At 36.9% G+C, this 25578-nt stretch overlaps 1 long non-coding RNA gene across 16 annotated transcripts in view; it reads right to left on the reverse strand.

Moving 5' to 3' along the window:
• LOC134522240 (uncharacterized) overlaps window positions 1–25578 on the reverse strand; it is a 167088-nt gene that overhangs the window by 62507 nt on the left and 79003 nt on the right. For 4 of the 16 annotated variants that reach the window (XR_010072991.1, XR_010072993.1, XR_010072996.1 and 1 more), the window contains one exon: window positions 7226–7323. The exons of the other annotated variants lie outside the window; for them this stretch is intronic. This is a non-coding gene — a long non-coding RNA (uncharacterized LOC134522240). The remainder of the gene's footprint in view (window positions 1–7225; window positions 7324–25578) is intronic. 16 annotated transcript variants of the gene reach the window in all.

Raw genomic sequence — 25578 nt, forward strand, 5'->3', positions numbered from 1 at the left:
TACAGAGACTAACAGGTGGTTCTTCACCTCCTTCCAGCTGCAAGATACTGCATACCAGGAGATCTATGTGAGCTATGCTGCTATTCTGGACACCATAGAAGGACGGAACACCAGGGAGACCAGTGCTGTCCTAATGCTGTAATGAACGGGGTTTTTCTTGTTGTGGTCACAGGAGAAAGGTGTATTTGTCAGTAATTGTAATCTGTTGCCTCTGGGGTTTCTCCTAATTGGAGCTTTTTAAAATTACAGTAGTTACCTTCATTGCATGTAAGGACTGTGGGGCACAAAAACCTTCAAGAAAGGAAGATTTTTATCCTTTGCATTTTCAGTAGCCCTGTCTCTCATTAAGAAAAAAAAAAAAACAACACACAAGACAACAACAAACATAGTTTCGTACAAACATAGGCACTATGTTGTTTTGCACCGAGCAGATGAACCAGTGCAATAAACCACTTGCCAGTTCCTCTGCAGAGTGCTGCCTTGGGACCCTTAAAGTTGGATAGAATGAGTCAACTATTATGGCCAGAGATAATTATTTCCTTGGATCACATTGGCACTGCTCTCTTAAATGTAGATCCCCTGAAACACTTCTCTTGGTTGGAGGGTTTGGACAAAATCCACACTAATTCTTTCCTCTTTATAATTGAGAATTAGACTTCAAGTGGGCATGAATATTCATCAGTAACATCTTCTGGAAACTCTTTTAACTTATCGAGCAGCATGGGGATATAACTGGAGACAGTAGGTGGCAAAAAGTTCATAGCAATGGGTAGTGTCATGGGGTTTCTGGTTTTTTTTTTTTAACTTTTATGACCAATGAAAAACACCTCTGGTGTAGAAGGATATGCATATAAGACACTGTTTCATAGATTTTTGTCTTTTTACAAAAGCATAAAACCAGAATGTGTCTTGAGGGTGAAGAACTTGGATGTCCCCATTACTGAATACCATTCCTATTTATACCCTGTTGGATATTTGCTTAACAAGTCAGAGCTGGCAGGTTGAAAAGCTACTGTAATGTAGCTAGTGCGTGCTCAGAAAGCAACATCAGGGGTGTAAAATAAGACTATCAAAGGATTCATTTAAAGGACTTCCAGAATAAAATGAATTTCATTCTGTGTAACAATGTTTGAAGGCTATATTATGAATTTGTATTGGATCTAAGGGCACAGGAAAAAATACACACCCTTTACACTTCTAAGGAGGTTTTTGTAATTTAGGTCCAGGATTTCAGTCATCCATAAGAATTCTCACCCCTTCAGTCTGTCCTATTCCATCTGTATCTGGGATTTCATTTAAGTCCTTTTAAAAACAGAACCTTTCCCTACAGTTTTGATTTAGATTCATTTTCCCATAGAACCTTTGCAAACCACCTCCTCTTATGCCTAGTGCTGAGATCTAAGGGGCCTTGTTTCTCCTACAAGGTCAAATTACAGGCATCTGAAACAAATGGAGAGACTACAGAAAAGCATTCTTTTTTGGATACAACTTTCCCAGTTTATTTTCTGTAAACGAGCTGTTGAATAAATTAAGAGGTTGTCTCTGACTTCTCAGAAGATGTAAAGAAAAAAAAATAGCAGTGAGAAAAGAGCATATGATCATATGATAATAAAATGGGTAAGAGCTACCAAAGGCAATTGTTTGGTAAAATAATGCCAGTGTGGAAAGCTCAAGAGAGATGAAAAGAATACATCACACTAGAGTGATCTCTGCATGCAAAGTGATGTAAGGAAAATAGACCCCAGTCATTCAATTACTGCAGTCTTATTTTTATTGGGCTTTGCTTAATAAAAAACTTCATTATATTTCTAAACTGCATGATGAGCAGCAATGTTGAAGAAATTACTGGAAGAGGTGGAGGTATACAGCTGTGGTTTTTGCTAGGTTCATAATTTCATATTTATAACTTTTAAAAAATATATCTTTGCTGTACATTTCACGTAGAAGGAACAATCTTAAATTACTAGTTCTGGTCCATTTTGTCTTTAAAGGACTGGGTTGTTGTTTCTGAAGTTTTTTTGGATATCAACATATCCAACTGTTTTTCCATCAGTATTTCAGCAACCTCAGTGACAGAAGTGACATTAGAATCTCATCAACATTCTTTTAATATTTTTTCCTATTTTTACTGAATCTTTTTCATCAAAATGGAGAGGCTGTCAGAACAATGGATGTCTGCTGCATTTTCTGTTCCTGCTAGAATCAGTTGTATAAGTGTGTTATCTCATGACTATATAATCACTGATATTTCCCTGCTCCTGTGGCATATTATTATGACAAGTGCAGAAAAACAGCATCAACAATATCTTATTTCCTTGGCACACTGAAAAATAGTGAACAGAAATGGAACAACATGAACAAAGACCACTACGGCTTGGTTATCATATCACTGAGTTCTCATCATCCTCTAGTTACTACACAGACTTATCTCCTGCCATATGTTCTACCTGCTATAGCTAGCTGGATAAACATTTTTCTAAAGCAGAACAAAAATTTACTATCTGTGTGTTGCACAGCCTTTAGGCTGCACTTACTTATTTCCAGGTCTTCCTATCATATTCCTTCACAGAAACAATATATTTCAAGAAGGGCAAGATAAGCTAAGAAAGAATTACCAAAATACCCCAAATAACAGTTTTGATCATTTAGAGACTACTTCCTGAATGTTCACTTTCACTATTAGGTGTCTTCCACATTCATTGGAAAATTAGTTTTTAAGAAATCAAACTGTTTTGAAGCTTGTTTATACTATGGAAGGAGCCCATCAGGGGGAGGAAGATGAAGATGTGTCCTTATTCTTCAAAAAGAGCAAATTTGTGCCTTGCTCACACCTGAATATGCCTGCCACCAAGTATCCCATTCAAAGATCATTATAGTTAATATAATTAAAAAGCTGTCATTCAAAGAATGGTCTTTCTCTCATATGCACATGCAAGACATCCAAAATTAGATCTCTTAATTCACCCTCTAGTTCCAATTTTTACTTTCAACTAGTTTAATTTTAATCTTACCATATCATTAAAACACAAAACTTTTCGCATAAAGGAATGAAATCCTCCCTGAAGATGTCTTCATACTATCTGTATACAGCAGAAATGTAATCTGGCAGATGACTTTAATGTTGATTCCATATACATGTAAGATTTGGTATACTCTGTCCGCTTGGCTTGCTTATGCTGCCAATGAGATCTGGGCAAAAGCTCTTATGATTACTCAAGGCCAAAACTCAAATGTCAAGATAAGCTTCTTAAAATATGAATGCTTACTAGACAGATCAATTTCTGGCTTCTCATTCTTCCAAACTTTCTCTACCTTTAAAAATGATTTTGATATTTTTGAAAACATAGGGTTACATTCATTTACTGTAATTGAACACAGAAATAGAATATTGATTTGCACAGACTAATTGGACACTGCCCATCCATTTACATGAATAAATGTCTAACAAGCACATAAAATTACAGCAACTATGCTTGAATATTGGACACTCAATTTCATTCAGCCAGGCTTCTGAAGTGATGGAAACCAAGGCTCTGAATTGTAAATTTAAGTTTCTCTAAAATCTTTTTTGCCTTGCTTTATTACCATTGACAAACCATCTTTGCTTTGTTTATAACATTCACTGAGTAATACAAAGGCCTGATACATATTATACTTGAGACAGGTACGTTACATGATAAATGGAGTTCATTTTTCTTACGTTGTTAATTTAAAGACTAGTAACATATTGCTATTTCAAATAAGCTGCTGTGTTCTCTGAGTATTTGACCATATATCTTTTGTATAGAGGTTATTTATTATTTCTATTGCACCACTGGTGTACGTAGCTTCTTACAATTGCTGATTATATGACAGGAGAAAGATTTCAGTCAATCATGACCAAGAAGAAAAATGTTATTTTCCTACCTCTGCTGATAGCTTTATTAGCATCGGGCTAAATTCATTCCTAGGTAACATCATTGATTCCAATGGCACTACAACAGGAATGAATTACATGCTCACATCTCGTTTATTTATCTGCCCTTTCACAGTTAGCCACCACAGCTTATCTCTTCAATCCCCTGAAAGTGGACAGTCCAATTTTTAGGGTGCCTTATTTAAGGCGCGGAAAACCTCCATTCATTTCACTTTGTACTTAATTACCTCAGTCAACCCTTTCAGATCTCAGCCTCAATATCAATAGGCTAAAAAGCACCTCTTCTGCTCTGCACCCACTGCATATATTTTAGTTATTTCCATTAGATGAAACACCTTCAAAAGGATTTCCTTACTCCCAGAGCACCCAAAAGCCTGCTGGCAGAGCATTCTCCTGCCATACGGGAGATCTGGGTTCAAGGCCCTGCTACAAATCAGGTTGAGTCTCCCACATCGTAGAAGAGGGAATGCTTTGCAGTAGGCTCTTGGGTTTCAGGAGAGACAAATATACTCGGCTGCTTTCTCTGTAAAGCTCCAAAACAAAGCCCTAAAACAGCTATCAGATTGACTAACAGATCGAAAAGAAACACTGGTTTGAAAATCCCATGTGGATTTATTGTAAATTATTTCTTTAGGAAGGTTAGCAGTTTCAGCAATTACAAGATATTTGTTTCCTTACTTACATCTAAGCTCCAAGAGGTTTTTGCTGCAGAGAAGCGTGTGTTTTGGGATCCCAGCAGTGTGTTCTCCCCAGACCTGAAAGTGATAGCTAGATGCTTTCACAGAAATCCAGAGACTTCACTGAAGTAAAGGAGCAACAGTATTTGTAGATTGGAGTCATAGCTTTATTTTAACAACTTACCACAAAGGCTCCTATCCTCAAATAACAAGCAATCTCCAGAAATTATTAAATAACAAAGATATCTAGGAAGCAAGATCTGCTGTTTCTTTGGTTTGGTCAAAGAGAAAAGGTCTCTTCCTTCTATTAAGTCTAATACCTGTTAATTTGTAGTGATTTCCAGTTAATTGCTACCTATATTTGGAATCTCTTACCTAATAAATTTGACTTGTTGATGAACTGCTTATGGCAAGCTTAGAAATCTGAATCTGGGTCAGTGAGAGCAAAAGTTGCTGCTCTTAATAGCAGCTTTTAGACCACAGAGCACTGAATACAGTTCAGTTAGGGTTTAGCTTCCAAAGCTATGTTGTCCATCCAGATCTTTCAGCAAGAGACATCCAGCATCTTTTCTTGAATAGCAAAGTACATCAGTATCTTTCTTACCTTACTTGATTAATGTAAATGATTTGCCTGCAGCAATCAGACTGTTTGCCAGGATAGTCATTATACAGTGACAGAGATTAGTGAGGTACTTAATCAAAACCAGCAGTGATTGATACTCCGTCAGTTTTGGTCTTTAATCAGTGAAGCTTTCATCCAATCATCAGCCATTAAAGAGTCTCATTTATCTGATTACTTTTGGAGTATTGGACTTAAAAAAGAGATATATAAAGGTAAGCTATAGCCTTCCTGTGACACTACCCAGACATATCAGTGCTTTTTCAACTTTCTGTAGCGGGGGGGTGGAAATAAGCCATATCAACAATTATTTCTACAGGATGGTTTGCTCAGATGGTTGGGACAAGGATAGGGAATTTTTCTGTTCAGCTACAGTACACTAGTAGAATTTAGCCTCAGGTGAACAATGACTAAAATTCATTTTCATTTTATAGCTCTTTGGAGGCTTACTGTAAATGAGTTGGTGGCCTCAGTCCAGTTCCTAGAAAGCAGCAAAATTGCCAATAAATTTGTCACTTTTCATTTCTTCTCATAATGGCTGACCTAGATTACAGAATGGAGAAACCAACTGAAGTAACTCAAATTTCTTTTGAGAAGGTAGATACAGTGACACAGTGCGAGTGAGCCAGCTCCTGGACATAACTTTGCTCAACTTTCTCTGCACATTAGCAACATGTCTAATCATTGTAAAATGGAAGATGTGTTTCACAGTGTGTACCATGAAACTATATAAATCCCAAGCAATTCTTCAAGAGCTTTAAGAATCTCCCAGCTTTGATGGATTATGGTAAAAGCGAAGCCTAAACTGGACTGTCAGGTAGTGTAGAGTTATTACGGAGAAAGAACTTAATGCTCAATTTTGATGTATAGAAAGGTGCAAAACCAGCTGGTGATAATTGTTCAGTTGAGGTAGATGCCCTAACAGGTAGAAAGGTAAATAAAATGAAAATAATGAAGCTGTGAGATTCTACTTCCTCCCAATGGTCACATTGGAATGGAATGGGAAGACAAAACCCATCCATTAAATAGCTGCAAGTGCAAAAGGTCCTAAAAAGACAGGATATAGACTGACCAAACTCAATCACAGAATTAGGAAAAGTATTCTTGTTTCGCATTCTTAAATTGTGTATTTTTTAAAAGGCATGTCAATATGTGAAATTAGCACAATTGTATGTGTACTCACGGCATCTCCAAGCAATATTTATATATATGAACCTATGTGCTTTTCACAAGTGGAAACACATGGATGGTTCTGAGCCTTTAGCCAGAATAGTTTATTCCTAAAAATACACCCTCTTACACATACGATTGGTGTAATTGCAAAAAATTAAATGAATTTAAACAGGTGGAAAAATCAGAGTATTCTAGAAAATCTGGACATTCATATAAATTATCAATCAAATCTCACTAAATTAGGATCATTGGAAGAATTCCTCAAAGCAGCTGCTTCAGGTATACACCCAGGTCCAGCAATAATTTTGCTGAGAGGACATAGTCTTTTAAATACATATCATGCTCTTACTCTTGGCTCCGTGTTAATGTAGAAGAGATGCATGAGTAAGAAAGCTTGGTGCTTGAAAAAGGGAAAAAGGATGTATGTGTGGCTGATAAATCTGGTGGTTTGGAGATTAATATTGATATTCTACAAATTATGGAATTTATTCACACCAGTTATATTTCCACTGCTAGGACAGAAAAGGTGCTTACGTTTAGAAAGGAAAGTGTGATTTTTCTATCACTACAATCCTTAGAACAATTAATAAATTGCTTTGAAAAAGCCACACAGTTTTTATTTTACGTTTAAGTTCAAAAAGGATATAGTGACTGTACATATTCCTGACATCTGGAATTAAAACCAGGCATGGTGACAAGAGTGACTGTAGCAAAGTGCAATGGGACAGTAAACTCACACAGCACTACCATTGGGTTGAATTTTATCTGAGATAATAAAAACAAGTAGTGACTAAATGTTAATTTGTCCTACATTTATGAAACAAAATTGACAGAACTCACATGTACTTCCCAAACATGAGATATCTGATTCACCAAATGCCAGAGGAAACCAGGAGAAACTCCATTGAAGTTGGCAGCACAGTTATGCTGTAACAAAACTGGAAATCAGAATACTTCAGGACTTGATTGTCAGGAGCAAAATGGTGAAGTTAATAGCTAGACTGTTTCATACAAACTATGGACCTATCCCAAATCTTACTCACTCAAATGAAGATGAACTCCCCACTCTGTACAGGTAGGTGGCAGAAGACTATAAAGCCTTTCTGTTTTTTGCCTTCCCCAGATACGCTGGGGGACTTGAGACAGTTTTGCAGGCAGTACATAAGGAATTTTACAGTTACCAGCCATCTTTTCCCAGCTAAACCTCTTATTTCCTGTGTTGTCAGACTAGCCCAAGGACAGTGTCATGTTAAGAACTGTGTCTCCTTCAACAGACTCATTTAGTAACCTACTAATGGTCTGCGCTATTGCTCATCAATAACTCACTTTCTTGCCAAGGCTCAAATGAGACACACAAAGTGACTGAGACTCAAAATAAAACACACAGAATTATTATGCATATAGGAAACTAAAAAGCAGGGCGATACACCTTTCTTTCATGTAAAGAAATCCTTGGTATAAACTCAGTCTTAAGATTTCTTTCTCATATTTCTTAACACCTACCAGTTGTACAGAACTTTTCATCAGGAGGCCTCAAATTGCTTTACAACGGAGGTCAGTGTCATTACAGCACTGGTCAAAGGGGTCTCAGGGGAACGTGCCAATTTCAACAGGCTTCTCATTCAGAATCATTTAATCTTGGAACACTGCATTTGATTTTTTCATTTCAAAGAAACTTTCCTTGCTGTTCCCCTTTCCCCCCATTATAAATTTTCTATATTTTCCCTTTCTCCTTGAGATAAAAGCAGTTAGTACCCTCTTGTTAATTGCCCTGGGTAAATGAACTCCACATGGTGATTTAACTTGAATAAGATGTCCCTAAATTTTAAAGTTATATCATTCTCCCTAGCATGTCAAATTACCCACCTCCCTCGTGGTATTCTGAGTACAGCCTGAAGTATACAAAAAATCAACAATGTTTATGTCAACAATATTGAATTTTCAAATTCCTAGATCATAGAAACTCTTCCTCGTGTTATTTACATTGTAAAAGCATCCCAAAGATCCCAGTGTAACAGCCCTGAACATCTTACTTTTTACTTCATCACACTGATGATTTAGCTAAAGAATTTTCTACTTTGTCTAAACTAAGATATAATTTATCAGCATTATTTCTTACACTATTCTTAAAGGATTGTTTATCATATCATTGCTACATATGGACATAAAGAACACAAGAATCATGAAGAGACATGTTCTCCAGTACTCCAATATATGACACTCAACACTTGAAGAAAACCAAAATTTGAACAAGCTGCTTGACTCAGTAAAAGAACACTTAGTTGTCATCAGGAGATGTCGTAATGTGCATGGTTAAAAATAGGATTAGCAAATTTTCCCCTCAGCCATCCAAACACACTGGCATTTATTGTTATTGGCACAAAAATTAGGGTCACTTTCTTTATGACTCTCATTTACATTTATGTCGTTTCAGCAGAATGATTCTGAAAGAGTAAAAGATTCATAACATTCAAACAACTGGTTTCTAACACATAGACTGGATGAAACATCTGCATCGGGGCCTGCTCTCAGTTGAGCTGCTGCAGCTTTATAAATAGTAGCAATAACCACAACAAAATAAATCCACTTTGGCAAACAATGTAACTGTATGCTCAAATTCCTTTTTACTGAGAAACTGTACAACTAGTACTGAATCCTTAAAATTTGCATTAAAACTGATGGTAAAACTTCCATTGGTTTCCAAAATTAGGTTGGTTTTGGCTGGTTTTGAAAATCCCATTCTTATACGTGCCCTTGTTATTAGAGACTTAAGTGTGTGCTGAAGTATCTTTCTAAATAACAAGATCGTATGACAGGACTGCATACAACAACAGGACATTGAATTCTGTGGCTCCCTGACAATCTTATGTTTATATTAATTGAGAACAATGATAGCATCACAGCTAAATATATATCAGCTTGCTCGTAAGTTGGGATACTGACTCCAGCTTGTCTTGCTATAGATGGAATGTTCTTAATTTTGAAAAGAGAGGGAAAAAAGACAGAGTTTCTGATGTCACAAAATGGCATGGGAAATCAACATTTCATTTCACATTTGTTTTCTTTCAAATGGCACCACGTGCCCATAGACAACATGTTAAACCTCTTTGCAATTGGCCACACGCGGTTTGGGCCAGATTGGCCAATGACAACAGATGTTCTCCCCCATAAAGATAACGAGATTTATGGGTTTAGAAAAAAAAATAAACTACTTCAATGAAATATTAATAAAATAAAAAGGAAATAATGAAATAGATACAATATATGTAAATACATGCAAAACCGAATCCAGCTGAGAGTTGGCCCTGTTCCACCCCAAACCAAAACAGCTATGTACGTCTGCTTCAGTGATATTTCCTTCTTCAGCCAAGGGTCACAGAAAGAACTGCATTGCTAACCCTAAAGAAAGACATGTTTACAAATTTCAGGTAAGAGTAAAAAAAATTTCAGTAGGGACAAGAGAAACTCTGATTCTAGCACTTGATGTACAAATGAGACAGTACTAGATCTCAGTAGCGCTCTCTGCTAAAACAGCAGGAGAAACTTAACCTGGCATGAAGAGTACAGGTTTCACTGAGTTTATGGAACTTTACTGAATGAAATTAGGTTTGCAATAACTACGGAGTTTGCAGGTATTTGCTCAAAAATCAGGATAAAGTGGGGATATTTTTTTTTAATAGCAATTATGTTTGCAAATTAATTTCATGACTTGCAATTTGAAAGGCATTTCAAGGGAAATAAAGGCATATTTTTCATGCTTTCTGATGTTTATTCTTCATTATATTTTGTTGAATTGTTACCCAACAGCTAAACAAAGTGTACAGGTTTTATACAATACACAATTCTGCAAATGAAGCCAACTTAGATCATGATCTCCTCCCCATCTCCTCTTTATTCAGAAGCTATCTTTCAGTCTTTATAGCTTATTTTAAAAATACTAGTCCCAGACCATTTTGCTAGATATTAAATGTGTAGATCTCAAAGGCAGAGTAAATTTTCTGGAATTTCTGAGAAGAGGATAGATTCTAATCAAATGGCACATCCCTCAGGATATGATCACAAGTGTTTTTTAAGGGCAAGAGATAAAATATAACATCTGCTAAGCTTCTTGTGACTGGTCTTCTAACTTTCATTGGTCTGGTAGAAAAGAAATGAAAAAATACTAAATTAACACACACAACCCCTTTCAAATCCTAGCAACTCACAGCCACCATGGACAATGCAGTATTAAATTCTGCTCTCCTAAAAGGGGCTATTGTGCTTAACACCCTAGTGGGCTCCTAACAGAAGAAAGGGGAAAGACTTCTTCATGGTTCCATATGAACGTACAGGATGTTAGTGATCCAGTAAATTATTGTTTTTCCATTCACAAATTTATGATATCTTTTGATTTGAAGTTGCTGAATCTTGAAAAATACCAATATAAGTCTTTCAGAAATATCTCCTGAGTCTCAGTAGAGATTGTCCGTGCTAACAAAGGATTTTCACCATGGTCTAAAGAAACAAAAAAAGCACAAACTACAATCTCTGGCCATCACAAAATATTTCTATATGTTACTACCACTATAAAGTATTAACTTCATGGGGGAAATAATGTAAGTTGCTGCACTGCTGGAATTTTAGTTTTATTGATTGTTCCTCTAGATGCATTTTAAATGCAAAGGAGAATTTATTTCAGTCTAAATCTTACTGAGGAAAACATCTCAAGATAACATATTGGGAACTTTAAAATATATGCATGAAAGAATAATGCTTTAAGGGTTCACAGTTATTGTCTTGTGTATATATTTTTTTAATTTAGTCTTTATAAATAGATACATACCAGAATTCAAAATGTGGCCCTTAGACAAAGAAGAAGTTTCAGCTTGATTTCAAAGGAAGTGAGCTCAGGGCAGAAGTGTGCTAATACAAATCCGGAGTCAGAGATGCAGGCTCTTCATTGTGGAGACCAAGAGCAGGTATCTACCAGAGAGAGGGGCTACCAGGCTTAAAACACATTTCTTAAAAAAATTTACTCTAAAGTTATGCTTTAAAAAAAAATACAATCACTTTAGAGGGAAAAATGATACAGCACCAAATAATTATAGCAGCTATTTAGAAAAATATTTTCAAATATGTACAAAAGAGTAAGAAGATCATATTTTCATAGCCAGCTTCAAAACTGGCAGCCATATGTTTGACTGTCAGCACAGTCAGGTACATGCTTCCTTAGAACTAAAGAAAAAGCTCTAAAAATGTTTGATATTAGTTAGGAAGGATCTTCCCTATGCGGGAACTTAACATGCCACGCCTGTATCTCTGAAGGATGCACCCATAAGACCAAAATATGCTTGAGCTTGGACATCTTGAAGGCAGAGTGCATATCACTGAAAAATTCTACGTACAGATACACAAAAGATCACTGGTGAACTGCTGTAATTTTTGTATGTTCCTACCACGTGGCAGTCTAAACCTGTGATGAAATCAAAGCTACTTTAGCCTCCCTAGCTTGCTACGTGTGTGCTGCACTGTAAATATTTCAACATTTGACATATTAAGGCACGCAGAAAGGCAAGGAAAGCATGAAGGTCAAATTAAGGTTCCCCCACTCCACACAATTGTTTGTGAATTTAAAACTGGAACACACAATTTTGTACACCAAAAAAATCTGCCTATTAATGCTGATCTCAATCACAGATGTTAGATGTTACCCATCTCATGAATGGAAGAGTGTATTCTTCTGCTAACAACCTGTCTATAGCTTTGGCTAATTCTGAATACTTTCTCATGGTAAGTCACTTGTGCTGTTATTGTAGAATAGTTAAGACCTGATACCTCTTTTACTAAAGCCACTGAATGGTCATAGGATCATAGGATAATTTAGGTTGAAAAAGACTTCATTTAGTTCAACCTCTTTCTCCTAGCTGAGACAGCTATCAGGTCAGAATAGATTGCTCAGGGCTTTATCCCATCTTTGGTCCTTGGCTTTAATAAAGCAGGCTCAAAAGTAAAGATAAATGGGGAGATGGAAAGTATTCTCAAAAGAAATCTTGAGTTTGTAGCAAATCTCCAAGCGGAGGACTCTGGATTTAACTAGGTTATGACTAGCAATAGCTTTGTGAGTGCAACATCTATAGATGTGATCAGATCACGTTTGTGGAATAGACTGAGTATTAAAGATAAGAAATAGAGGAAAATACTCATTTGTCAAGTGAGTTCTTAGGTTTAGCTATGAGGTCTGTGAAGCAACTAGATAAAATTCATTTAACAATCTGAGGACACTCTAAGCTGTCACTATTATTCAATTGAACAGAGACTTCTTAAGTGAGATTTCGAGAAGTGATTATAAGAGCAAGTGAATCTGAAATATGTGACTGGATCAATTAAAAGCAGAAGCCAGATACATATACATAGTCACACTGACAGAATTTTGGTTGAACAGTGAAAATTGCCTACTATGTAAAAAAACAGGAGGAAGTTAGGCAAAGTTAAGTGATCACCCATGATCACAAGTGTCAGATTATGCCATACCCAGTGACGGAAGCGAGACTCTTCTCTGGAATTCTCACTTTTATATCACAGCTGACATCTAGAAATAAATGTGCTCAGGAGATGCAACCAAAGACCACTCTTGGAGATTAATAGCTCTGGGGTTAAAAAAAATGAACATTGATTTCTTAAAGAAACCAGACAAAAGTTTGGAGGAAACTAAATTGAGAATTGGTAGTAATGAACTATAATCAAAGAATAAAAGCACTATGGAATTTCAGGATACTTGTGACATTAAAGGTCCTTAAAGACCAATACAACTGGTGTGAATAGTTTAAAATCTAAGGGAAGCAAGAAGTCCAAATGAACCATAACATTTATTTCATACATACTGCAGAAAAAGAATCATCTCCCTGCTGAGATTATTAACTAAAAATCTCATAAAGTTGAACAACAAACTGCTACAAACAAGAATATTTTGACTGTCTGGACATAACCCAAAACTTCAAGGGTCAAATTTTCATATTTAGCAGCAGTCTATGATGAGAACAGATTGAACGTTAACATAAATCTCCTTTATATCACCAGCCACCTGTAAAAGGGAGTTAGTGTAAATAAGAATCATATACTTTAAATCAAAGGAACAATGGACTAAGCAAAATAACTGCAGTCACATCTCAGTGAAATGTATCTGAGGACACTAATTGGAGACTCCATTTTGAAAACTAAGACTCAGTTACAGAAAAGTCAGGACTATAGGAGAAGCACTGCGAGTGTCACAAAGCAATTTCCCCACAAAAATAATTTTTACAAATATGTGGGAAATAATTAAATTAAACAAAGCAGGAAAAGTGGGGGAAAAAAATGACTGAGCCCTATGCTAATATAATAAGTGCTAGGCTCATATATTCCACAACCAACAATATATACACTAATATTAAAAAGGGGTCAACATTTATGAACAATCATGTGCAAAGACTAACCAAGCTTATGAAAGAGGCTTTGAGGAGGGATAAAATATTCAATAGCGAGAAGTCTGAAAGGACAACAAAATGAAGATGAAGACATACTCATGATAGGAAAGGCTAAGGTAGAAATTAAAGGATAATTACACACTGTTTAGAAAACTACTAGGATATTTTCCTGGCATATAAAGAATGAGATGTCAGTAAAAAAGAAAACTGACTCTTAAGAGACAGTCTGAGCAATTTATTGAGAGTACAGGATGATTCTGCTAAAATAATTACTTAATCATTTTTATCTAAGCTTGCAAAAATGATTTGTTGAAAACTGCCAAACAGATACCTCTCCCAAAGAAACAAAACTGAATTTTAAAGGAGATTATCAAGAAAGACAGATCCCAATACTCACATTTGGCTGTAACGCATACAGCAGACAGCTTCCTGCGCCAAGCAGAGGTGTACTTTGTCCTTTGCTGCTGGGAACTGATTATAACCCCCTCCATGTAAAATAGCACGGCGTCTGGGCAACAATATTTATAACAACCTCCAGGAGAAGTTAAGAAGTCATTATGACAACAGAATGTGAGAGTGCGGTGCATTCTATTCGTATCTCTTCCCTCTTTCTACTTCCTTGACAGATAAAATTAATACAATTGATTCCGTATCATTCCTTCTCATCTCATTTTCTATTTCTGCGTGCCAGTGGAATTCCCAGCTGGCCAGGAGAAGAAAGTTCAGGCAGCTTCATCAGATTGTAGTTGCCAGTTTGTGAAATTATGAAAACTGGCATCCAAGTCCTAATTCTAAAAGAAGTTGCAGGGGCAGGAGATATTGATTTTCAAGTGTTCACATATTAATCTTCCTTCTTTGAGGGGGAGAAAGCGCCGGTATGGAGAAATAAAAATCCATCTTTGCTGATAGCGTACTGGTTGTATACCCATTTCTAGAGCCATCCAGCCAAGACAATGTGAATTTCCAGGGCTGAATGGCATTGCAGGTGTAATGAAGCAATCACATCCAAATCACAAAATATCTTCCCATTTTGATGTTTGTCATATAGCCAAGTAAGTTATATAGGTAGAAATACGGACATAATTTTCCACTCATTTTTAGCTAACCCTATTCATGGCAGTACTTATTTACCTTAAAGGGTGTTATGAGGATAAGTTCCTCTCCATTTGTACGCCACTTTTGAAGAGAGAACGCAACATCCAGCATGAATGCTGAGTTCTGTTGTTCTTGATACATTTGAATCTTACAAAACAAACAAACAAAAAAATTACTGCAAAGGATTATTTTTTTAATCTTTTAAATATGAGTAGTGTTAAATCACAAATTGCCTTCTCTTAATTGCCTAAAATATGTGTATTCAAGGAAGGTACATTCAAGGACGGTGCATCAGTTCTGCTACAGTTCTTACACCTGATCTAGACTTTTACTTGTGCCACTGGTATACAAGCCATGCCCCCTAAATATTTAATTAAAAGTACAGCCATTCTATCATATCGATCTCTTTCCTCCTGGTTTAAATGATTCCCATCTTAGATAAGATGTAACCCTGGAATAATACATGATCATAGCTTTAGATCAGGTGCAGGGGTATCTTAACCCCTTGCAGAAATGAAGATCTGAACCAGTCTGTAAATCTGCCATGCCTTTGGGCTATAAGGAAGAACTGAAAAGGACAGGAGAGCAATATAAACAAATCTCAATTATTTAGCACTTACTGCAATGCTTTTTAGCTATAAATAGGAATAATACATGACAACTTTGGCAAGAAGTGGATTATCAGCCATCTCAGTAATACCCAAGAGGCAACACAATCCCTGACCGTCATTTATTAAAAATGAGGGTGGCTAAAGGGAAATTTAATCCACAACAAGGTTAGTGCAGTTTTTGCTCCTTCAGCAAAAGGAAGTTCCCTATTGATTTTTCAAGTGGCCTGACCATGTACAGATCACGCAGGTCTGGCTCACAGCGATAAGGTCTGGACAGAAGTGGACCAGATGCTATTCCCACACCAAGCTCGTTAACAAGGAGCATATTAAAACCATTGACTTCAGGAATTACATCAGTGTAAATTACAAGTGCAACAGCTCAAACAAGTCAGGCCACCAGATGGCAGATCATAAATAGTTTAAAGCCTATTTTGGTGTCTGGTCATTATTTCACAATCTGAAGTTTCGTGAATATTAAAAGACAGGTCTTCGTTTCATAAAATAACACTGGCTTTATAGAAGAATGGACTGTTTTGGACAGAAAACCTTGAATTTCTGAAATAATTCTAAATGAAAAAACGCCTCCTGACTGCAGTATTTTCTATGCAAAATCTGTGAAATACAACTATCTGTAATTGCTGTTTCTTAGCTGACATTTGGCCATGCTGCAAACATAATCAATTTGAGAAGAGACTGAGAAACAAGACCTAATAAAAAAGCTTTGTTAAGCCTTCACAGTGAAAAATTAGGCTGAAAAATACACAGTGAAGCTATATATTAATAATTGGTATGGAGTGGAAACAATGGAGGCACATCCTCCCTGCTGTCTGTCATTAACAGATCCGCAGCTATTTATACTTCATGTGCTAAGGCGCTTACATTTCTTTACCACCTTACTGCTTTATTATTACTGAGCAAGATCTTTAGCATGTGTAAATTGGGATAGCCTCCTTTAATTTAATGGGGCTATAGCAATAGTGGCAGGCCAGGGTTCCAGTTATTATTTGTCAATCAGATTAGTAGCTTTCTTTTCTATAGTGTAGGGGGAGAAAAACCTCAAGTAAAAAATTCTTCCCCATGGCAGCTAAGCAAGCTGGAGTACCAGGCATAGTCTATCATCATTACTACTGGGTGACCAAATGGACTTTGGAGCTTCTAATCAAACCTCATCTCCCAACAGCAAGAAAGTTTCTCTGACCTTTGAGGGTCCTGAAGTTTGATTTGTGTCAGCAGGAAATCTTCCCTAGTCTACAGGTAAATTATGTTTTACCATTCTTGTTTCTCAAGTTCTAATAATCATATTTGGATTTTGGATTTCTAACAGCCCCAAAAATGGCAGAAAAAGGCAAATTGTGTGGTAGCACTCATATCTTACATTCATTTCAATTCATAGGAGCAGGTCATGCCAGAATTTGGGATCTAAGGCTTTCTTTTCAGCACTTTTTAAAAGAAAACAGAGCTGCTGTTCCCTAAACTCTAAACTACAACCATCTGTTTCAGTGAGTCACTACTCTCCAGGAACTGGGGCAGGAGCTGCAAGGCTTACACAGCATGGACACCCATAAGCAGTGTAGTTACAGGGGCTTATTCTCAGACCATCCTTTCCTTTGTTGTTAGAAGCATCGGTGTAAAGTACTAAAATACTGTGAAGACTCCTACCTGTGACTTTCACCAACACACTCTTTTACTTTGAATTCATTTGGAGGCTGGAGCTATTATTTCTAAGATCTAGATTTAAGCTTGCTCATTGGCACGTGTTTCTTTCCTCTATGCTTCAGTTTCTCCACCTGTAACATAAGGATAATGCTTATCTATCTCACCCAGAGCTTGCGAAGTGTCAGCAGCCAGCCAAAATTCCAAATTGAAGGATATTTCAAAGACTGCAATGCAATGTAACACTATATTCACGAGTTGCCTTGTATTGGTGGCTGCAGACCTAAATCGGTTCATCTCAAAAACCAAGAACATGTTTTTTGGGCCCTGCAAAACGTAAATGGTAATGCTAGTGAAAGTGAGGCAGAAAGAACAGAAATAAAACCATTACTATTTCATAAGCTTTACTGAGTCTTCATTGTTTATTAAAGCAAGAGAGGACTAGCTTTATACAAAATACACATGAAAGATGCTGCTAAAATTAGTGTTGAATAGTTAGATCCCTCTCTCAGTTATAACTGTGTATTGAAGCTGACACAGCTTTACCGTGAAGTGGTTAAATAGCAGGGTTTTTCTTGATAGGTAACTGTGGTTACTTTTTCTTTCTACAGTTTCTTTCTTTTTCTTGAATTTGCAATTTATTAGAATGTCCAAAGAAGGAATGGATCATCTGAATCTACTCTAAGAGAGATGTGGGTGTCCTGTGTTTGTAACCACAATATATTGTACTCACACATACAGCAATCTTATTTATTTAGGTATCAAAGTAAGAGGATTTTCATCAGCCTTCACCAGAGCTGATGTTTCAGGCTGCACTTTGGAAGTCAGATTTCCTGAAAAAATCCTTATAATTGTGCATAAGAACAGCGGTGATGGTTTTGCTCAAAAGCTCAAAATAAACAGATCATTGAGCAACTTTTCACTGATGCAGAATTTATTTTTTCCAGAAAGCTTTTAAAACATCTCTTATATAACTGAATCATAACCAATATTAGATAATGAATACACCATAGACTTATTTTTTTTTGTGAGCGGCTGAGTTCATATAGATATAAAATATATGTTACATGTACCATTTACAGATTTGCCCTTCTGATGACATATTTCAAACCTAGCAATTAGAGTCAGGGAAAAGCACGTAATAAAGTAATGAAACTTAATGAAAAAGTATATTTTTGGCTATATTTTTCTTTGTACTGTAATATAACTAATTTACTAGGTTTGGTTGAGTGTTAGAACATGTTTTTTAAGCATTGACATACACACTCCATACAGCTCTGGAGACAAGGCTTTCAAGACTTGCTCTCCCACTCCACTTGAACACCAGGACTGAAATAGCAGCAGTGGATTTACAAAATCCTGACATGCCAGGCAATGAAGTAACTCTTTTCCTTGCTCCTTGGGGAAATCCAGTGGGATTAAAAGGAAAATAATTGACCATGTTCTTATTAGGCTGGCAAGCATGAATCTCTGGAATGGGATCAGACATTGGCTGTCAAGGCTTTAGTGGAGTTGTATAATAACTCCAAAACTATACAGCCGTCTCCAGGAAAGAGAATGCAATATGAAACTGTTTTTCAAAACAAAAAGCCAACAATTTAAAATCAGGGTCTGACATAAATCCAACAGGCTTCTTTTGGGTGTTACATGAGGGATAAAATTGGCCCTGTTGCATTAACACTAAGTGTATTGTGCATTTTAAAACAACTATCATAATTTGGAGGGAAGAACACATGGTCCATAGTTAGTTAATTCTAAAATAGTTAATACTGTGCCATTCATGGTACAATTAAAACCTTGATTTGGCTAATGTTTTTGGTTATGTCATTAATTATCACCCATTTCAGAATGGAAAATAGTTTTCAAAAATGCAATTTAGCTTCCTACAAATCTAAATTGAACTTCTTATTGCACAGGATTTCAGTCATATCCAGTTTTATTCCCATGCCTAGTTAGATATAAAGGAAAAAACAGCCTCCATGCCCTCAATAGTGTTTTGAAATCCACAAAAACATAGCAGCAGCTTGTTAGCATAGCGATATAACATATTCATTATATGCCAGCTGAAGTATTGCAAAGTTTGCATCTGTTGTCATGAAGACAGATTGATATTAGATAGGATTCATTACAATTTTGCACCATTCTAGCCTGTATTGTCCCTGCTTTCAAGCTAAGTAAAGAGCTATTTCCACAACTACAGAACAATTCATTTGTATCCTTTTGGAATACACAACATCATTACCTCAGTGCAAAAACAACTTTCTGATGGAAGGCCCTTTTAAATGATAAATTGCACATTCAAGAAATGTAGTTTAGAAGACTACAATTCCAAAACTGTTCTCTCTTGTATTCCTAACTTGTATGTGTTGATGAGCTAATGAGACTTTTGATTTTAGTAACTATATTTTACTACTGGATGTACATGTCTGTTATGCAAATACTTTCAATAACAGCACACAGATACCTTGTACATTCAACTGCAATCAACTAATCAGCTACATTTGCATTCCCATATTTAGTTGTACCCACAGTCATGGGGAATGTACATACAGCTTAAAATCATACTTTTCTGAATGTATTTGCCAAGTTTTAAAAAATGTAGCCAACATTGTGCAACCTAGCATAACCTAAAAACTTGGCCAACCATACCTATAGCCGTACTTAAAAACTGCACAAACTCTTCTGAATACCAATTACTGCAATCAAACATTCATGAAACTGCATGCTCCACGTGCAACTGGAGCTAGAGGCGTGATGGGCATTATCCATCTGATTAGCTATGCTCTTTCAAGTTTCAGATTTCCTGAATACACATGTACCCCAAGATGAATTATCAAAATCTAATTCAAAATTTATAAATCCCCCACTATTTAAGAGTCTCTATAGAGTAACAAATGGTGATAAAATAGAGGTTCATCAGCATTTCCATTAGGAATTATATTGTTCAAATGTCTAAAAGTAATTAAACCCATTAAAAATGCTTTAGTTATTTGTTTGTGTTTTTACTAGTCTCTAATACAAGAACACCATTCAACACCTTAGGTGCCCTTGGTAGTCTTTTGAAGAAAGTAATAAAAGATAATAATATCTAGCTCTTATACAGCGTTTTCACTAGGAGACCTTAAAGTGGTGTACAAAGGAACTAAGTGTCTTTATAGTCTTTAGTTGCAGCAAGAGAAAATCATGTCTATACATGTGTATCCATATTTTGCGTTTAACAGTGCTGTACTAGCCATTTATGTTATGATTATCTTAGAGATATCAGTTTAAAAATATACCTACTCTAATTTATTACACTCCTTAGAATTTTTTTCCAGAATTTTGGGAGCAATGGTGAAAATGTTTGAGTGTTTCAGGACTGTCAAGTGTAACTCATGATGCATTCATATTCCCTCGAGGCTTATGAAAGTCAGTTAACGTTCAGATGTCCACTCACAGATTGGCATTCCTTGATGCCAGGTAAGAAAACAACATGAGTCTCTCTTGCCTACAGTACAGAAATCATAATTAAACCTCTTTAATGGATGGATTGTTGCAAAATTTCATCATCTTTATAGTTCATTACTCTAATTTCTCTACTCTGAGATCCTGTGGGTGAGATTTATGCATTAAACAAGAACTGCGATCACAACATAGTAACATTTTTTGAAACGTGACCAAATTAGCTTCATGCAAGAGAAAACCAACGCTTCAAAGAGGACAAGATATTCAGTAGTTGTTGTCAAGTAGTATTTCAATTTTAAAGAGAAATAGCAAACGCGCTTTGGGTCCTAGTCTATTTTTACTTATCTGCATGTGTTCCTTGTCTCATTCAAATGTATACACAGTTTGAAATACTTCTCCATCTGTTGAGAACTATGGGATGTTGAAAACAGTGCTTTCATGATGATTGAATGATCTAATTCAGATCTAAGCTAAAGAACATCATAATTACTCAGGGAACTCTAACTTAAAGTTTCTTCAACCACGTTAGGTCTCTTTAGGAGAAGATATGTTAATAATCATGAAATTTCCCTCATCTCAGATCAGGCCGAGGGTCACAGTGTATCACCCATAACAGTTAGTCTGATACGTACCTGTACTTTCCTCCACAACAATTTTGATAATTGATAATAATAAAATAAGAGCTCTTCATTCAAGCAGCAAATTATTAATTAGAAGAAAGCAAATATCTCTTACAAATAGTGAAAAATGCTAGACACCCCTAGCTTTCCTCGTACACTTACCAATACCGACATACTGGGATAACCAATTCCTATAGAAAGTTCCACAGACTATCTTCCATGAAGTGTACCCTGCAAATGATGCCCATGACACTCCCTGACATTTGACAACTGTTTTTCTTCTTAAGAAGACTAATTATTTTACATCCTTAGAATCTCTTGCTTCTTGGCCAAAAGCCTCAAAACCCACCCACATACATGACTGCCTTATCTGGCAAGCCATTTTTACCTCCCAGGTGTTTTTCTTCATTAATCCAATGTAAGGTTTAAAGTAGTGATATTCCATCCATTCATTTCTATCACAGACCCTGGCTCCATACTCATACCATGGTTGCTGTCAAGCATCTCATAATTCCTGCTTCCTCACCTCTGCTATCTTCTAGCTCTCTCCTACGTTCTCTTCCCTCCTCTCCCACAACATCTGCCCCTTCTCCTGCTCCCAGATATGCCCAACCAATCCTGAAATGTCTTATAACCCACTCATACTCCTACACTCTCCCTTTTAAGATAGCAAAGACTGAACTTTTCTGGCTTTTCCCTCTTTTGCAATACCTCCTTGTCAATTCCTTTTCACCTGCCTCCTCTTTCCATTTACCTTTGGTTGCTCAGTGTCCCTAAATGCAGCAAAAGACCTCCCATAATACTAGATGACTCCACGTACTTTGACACACACAGTGCACCTCAAGAGGTAGTACAGGCTCTTTGGCTCGTTCAGAGTTCGTCATTCCCATTAGGCAGCTGTTCCATTAGAGTAGATGTACCCCTTGGCTTTTTGGCCACCTGGCCAAGCAGCAGGAACGTATGTCATGGTCAATCAGACATTTGGTTGTGGCAATTTCCTGTCAGTCCTCAGGTGAAACAAATAATGCAGCCGCCTCTCGACTCTTGGTATGCCAAAGAAATTGTCCTGTAAAGCACATGCTGCACAAGACTGTCACAGAGCCTCTCTCAATAACTAGGTGACATATCAATATTTCTAGATTTCCACACAGCCTCATCTGTGGCATTCATAACATTATTACATTTCAGCTCTCCTTCTGTCACAGTCAGATGTGACATATTATGTTTTATTTTAAAATATGTACATGCCCTAACTTTGCTTGAGAATTTTAAGCAGGATCTTTGCAAAGCTACAGAACATATGTTTGCTTCTACTAATTGATATAAACGGTTTTCCTTTTTAGAGAGCTCTATTCAAAATAATTCCAAATAATTGGATTTAAACCAGAAAATAAAGTGTTGCAAGGTGGAATGGATGACAACAGTGTGCTGATTGATCTGGAGGGATCCAGATTAACCTGTGTCTAGTGATGGCAGCTGTTGCTCCATCAAGATACGGCTATAAAAGCATGATGCTTAGTTTCGCTGCCTGCACAAATGGTAATAATATATGCCTACCTATTCTGAACGTTTGTCAGCAGATTCTGGCCCTTTTGTACAGGTGATGAAAATTATGATGAGCCCGCATTCAGATGGTTAAAGAAACTGTGTACATCAACAGAAGAGTAAGATTACGCTATGAAGAAATGTTAACACTTACAAAAATATGGATGAAATTTGACTTGCACAAACAAATCTGCTAATATAAATAAAATATGCTTTACAGAAAGTTAAATAAAACTGCATGGTTGGAAAGCACAATTCCTAGTAAAAAAGGCCACCAGTGAAGCAATACTGAAGGAATAAATATCTAGAAGTGAACAAAATCTTGGTAAATTATTAAAATCTCCATTTGAAACTCACTACATGTTCTTTTATGCAATGAGTCCTTGTAAACTAAGTACTTATTCAAAGGAATCCTCCATCCCATGTCTGCAGCTTCACCCCATCTTCTAAATTGGGAGCTGCAGTGGGAAGGGCAGTGGAATTCAACATGGAGGGCTGTGCCGCACACCCCTCTGCCTCAGTTCCCAGCATTATCGATCACCTGAAAACCCAAAAGGCAAAAGGGTCATACGGACTTGCCATATTGTTGCCATACAGAACAAAACTTCAAGAGAATGTAAGGACATATAAGTCATTGAAGATTTCCAACCAAACCCCTGTGGAATAATTACTAAATTGGCCAAAAATACAAAAGTACAGCATTGTTCATACATTAAGGAAAAGTATAAAATCAAGAGGTTTCTGAGGTAGAAAACAGCTGCGGCTGGCATGCGAAAAAGTGCAACATCTGTGATTCCCTGTATGATGCTTGCGAAGCTACATGAGATACGGGACAGAAGATAATTATTCCGTGGCCTTGTCTTATGCAGATACAGGAACGGGATAGTACCATGAAACAGATAAGCTGCTAATTAGCTGCCTGCTCTTTACCCTGAGCCAACATTTTGTCAAATTTTGATGAAATGCTGTCCTTTGTGCGAACTCTGCTCTTTATAATTCATTATAATACCAAAACACCTCCATCCTGAAGGCTACCTGCCTGCAAGGTACGACCGCTCCTTCTTGAGTCTGCGCCCTGAATTTCTTGTAAACTATACCGTTAAATGTGAAGCGAGAGAATTTTACACCAATCATAATAAAAGTATGTATGACTAAAGTCACTCAAACTCCACCTTGAAGATAACAAATAGTATAAAAATAGCCTGAAAGAGGGGGGATACCAGGGAAGACACCGTTGCGAAGAATTCCATCACTGTCTTCCAGGATCAGTCGACGGGCAGAGCCTTTCTTCCCCCCCATAGGGACGCCTTTGGGTAAGACTTAGATTATACTGAGTGCTTTCTCGGGAAACTTAGAAATTTCTCTAGAAAATCTCTTTCCTACATTTATAGCCAGGCTGTACCATTTATAACTGTGTTGCACATTTTGTATATGTAACAATACTTTCATTTGCACGCGCTTTGCAGAGAGTGTATTTATCACCGGCAATCCTAAGAACCTGTATATCTGTTGTTTAAATAAACTGCACTGTTTAAGTAGCTGGTCATTTCGGTTTCTCACTGAACGCAACCAAAGACTCGAGAGTGGCCGTGCTAGTTCGTGAGCATGACTAGACTGAAGGTGCAGTCCACTATTAGTGTATCCAAATCGTAATAGTTTAATACATATTAAACGCGATTGGACTGATAGTGCTGAATTGGGCATCACTCAGAATTTAAACCCAGCCGCACCTGGCCTCCCAGCTCGGTGAGGAGTGTTAGAACGCAAGGGGGTTTATTTTCTGCCAAAACCGCTTTGCCCCTATCACGCAACAACCCCCCAAAAAGAAATCAGAAGTATTTTTCCACAACAAATCTTCTTAAAAATGGGACTGGGCAGTACCTCAGTGGAGCCAACCAAACTGTGACAAGAGCCCTCTGCTCTATATGATGATTGCAGTCACTAAAGCTGAGAGAGCGCCTGTCATATAGCAGAAGCTATAGGGAACTTTAAAGATCTATTACTACAAATGAGTTTTTCAGCTTGGGTTCCAGAAGAAATGGTTACAGCAGGAGCAGTAATGCAACACAGGAAATAAATGGACCCATAAAACCAAACATTTTACAGATTTGTAGACTTGATACTACTAAAAGACCATGATAACCAGAGATTAGAGTTTAAAAAGGAAAAAAGGAGAAAAAATATCCCTGAACGGTGCCACAGATACCTGGAGTGGAGCTGAAAGTGCTAGAATCTGCTGTGCAGTGAAGTGAGTTTCGGCTCCCTTGTGAATCAGTAGGATTTACCTTGACTAGAAGAGGAATAGGATCATACCCTAAGATAAAAAGCACATACTAGTAACTACAACCAGCATCACATAAAATTACTGCAGTCACACCAAACCCATGGATTAGGGTAGAAGTAGAAAGCATCTGTACAGAATCCTTTCCTCCACCTGCTATTCCCAAAACCACAAAGGAAAATTAAAGCAAAAGCCAAACAATTACATTGCATGTGCAAATTTACACTTAGAAGACACTATTTCTATTTTTTTCCAGAGTTGATACTTTTTAAATACTACTTTATTTCTTCAGCTAATGAGTATTTAAACTGACTGTTACCATTCATACCAGGAAAGTAAGGGAAATCAACCTTTTCACCTACAAATCCCATCCCCCCAAAAGATAAGGGTTATTGATATAAGTAGGATTGCCAACAAATGCAATGGAAGAGAAATTCTTATGAAAGTGGTAAAGGGAACGGTCTGATGCATGATCAAAAGATTTCAGAGTATGCACAACACA

This window comes from Chroicocephalus ridibundus, chromosome 12 (assembly GCF_963924245.1).
Source record: "Chroicocephalus ridibundus chromosome 12, bChrRid1.1, whole genome shotgun sequence".
Classification (NCBI taxonomy): Eukaryota; Metazoa; Chordata; class Aves; order Charadriiformes; family Laridae; genus Chroicocephalus; species Chroicocephalus ridibundus.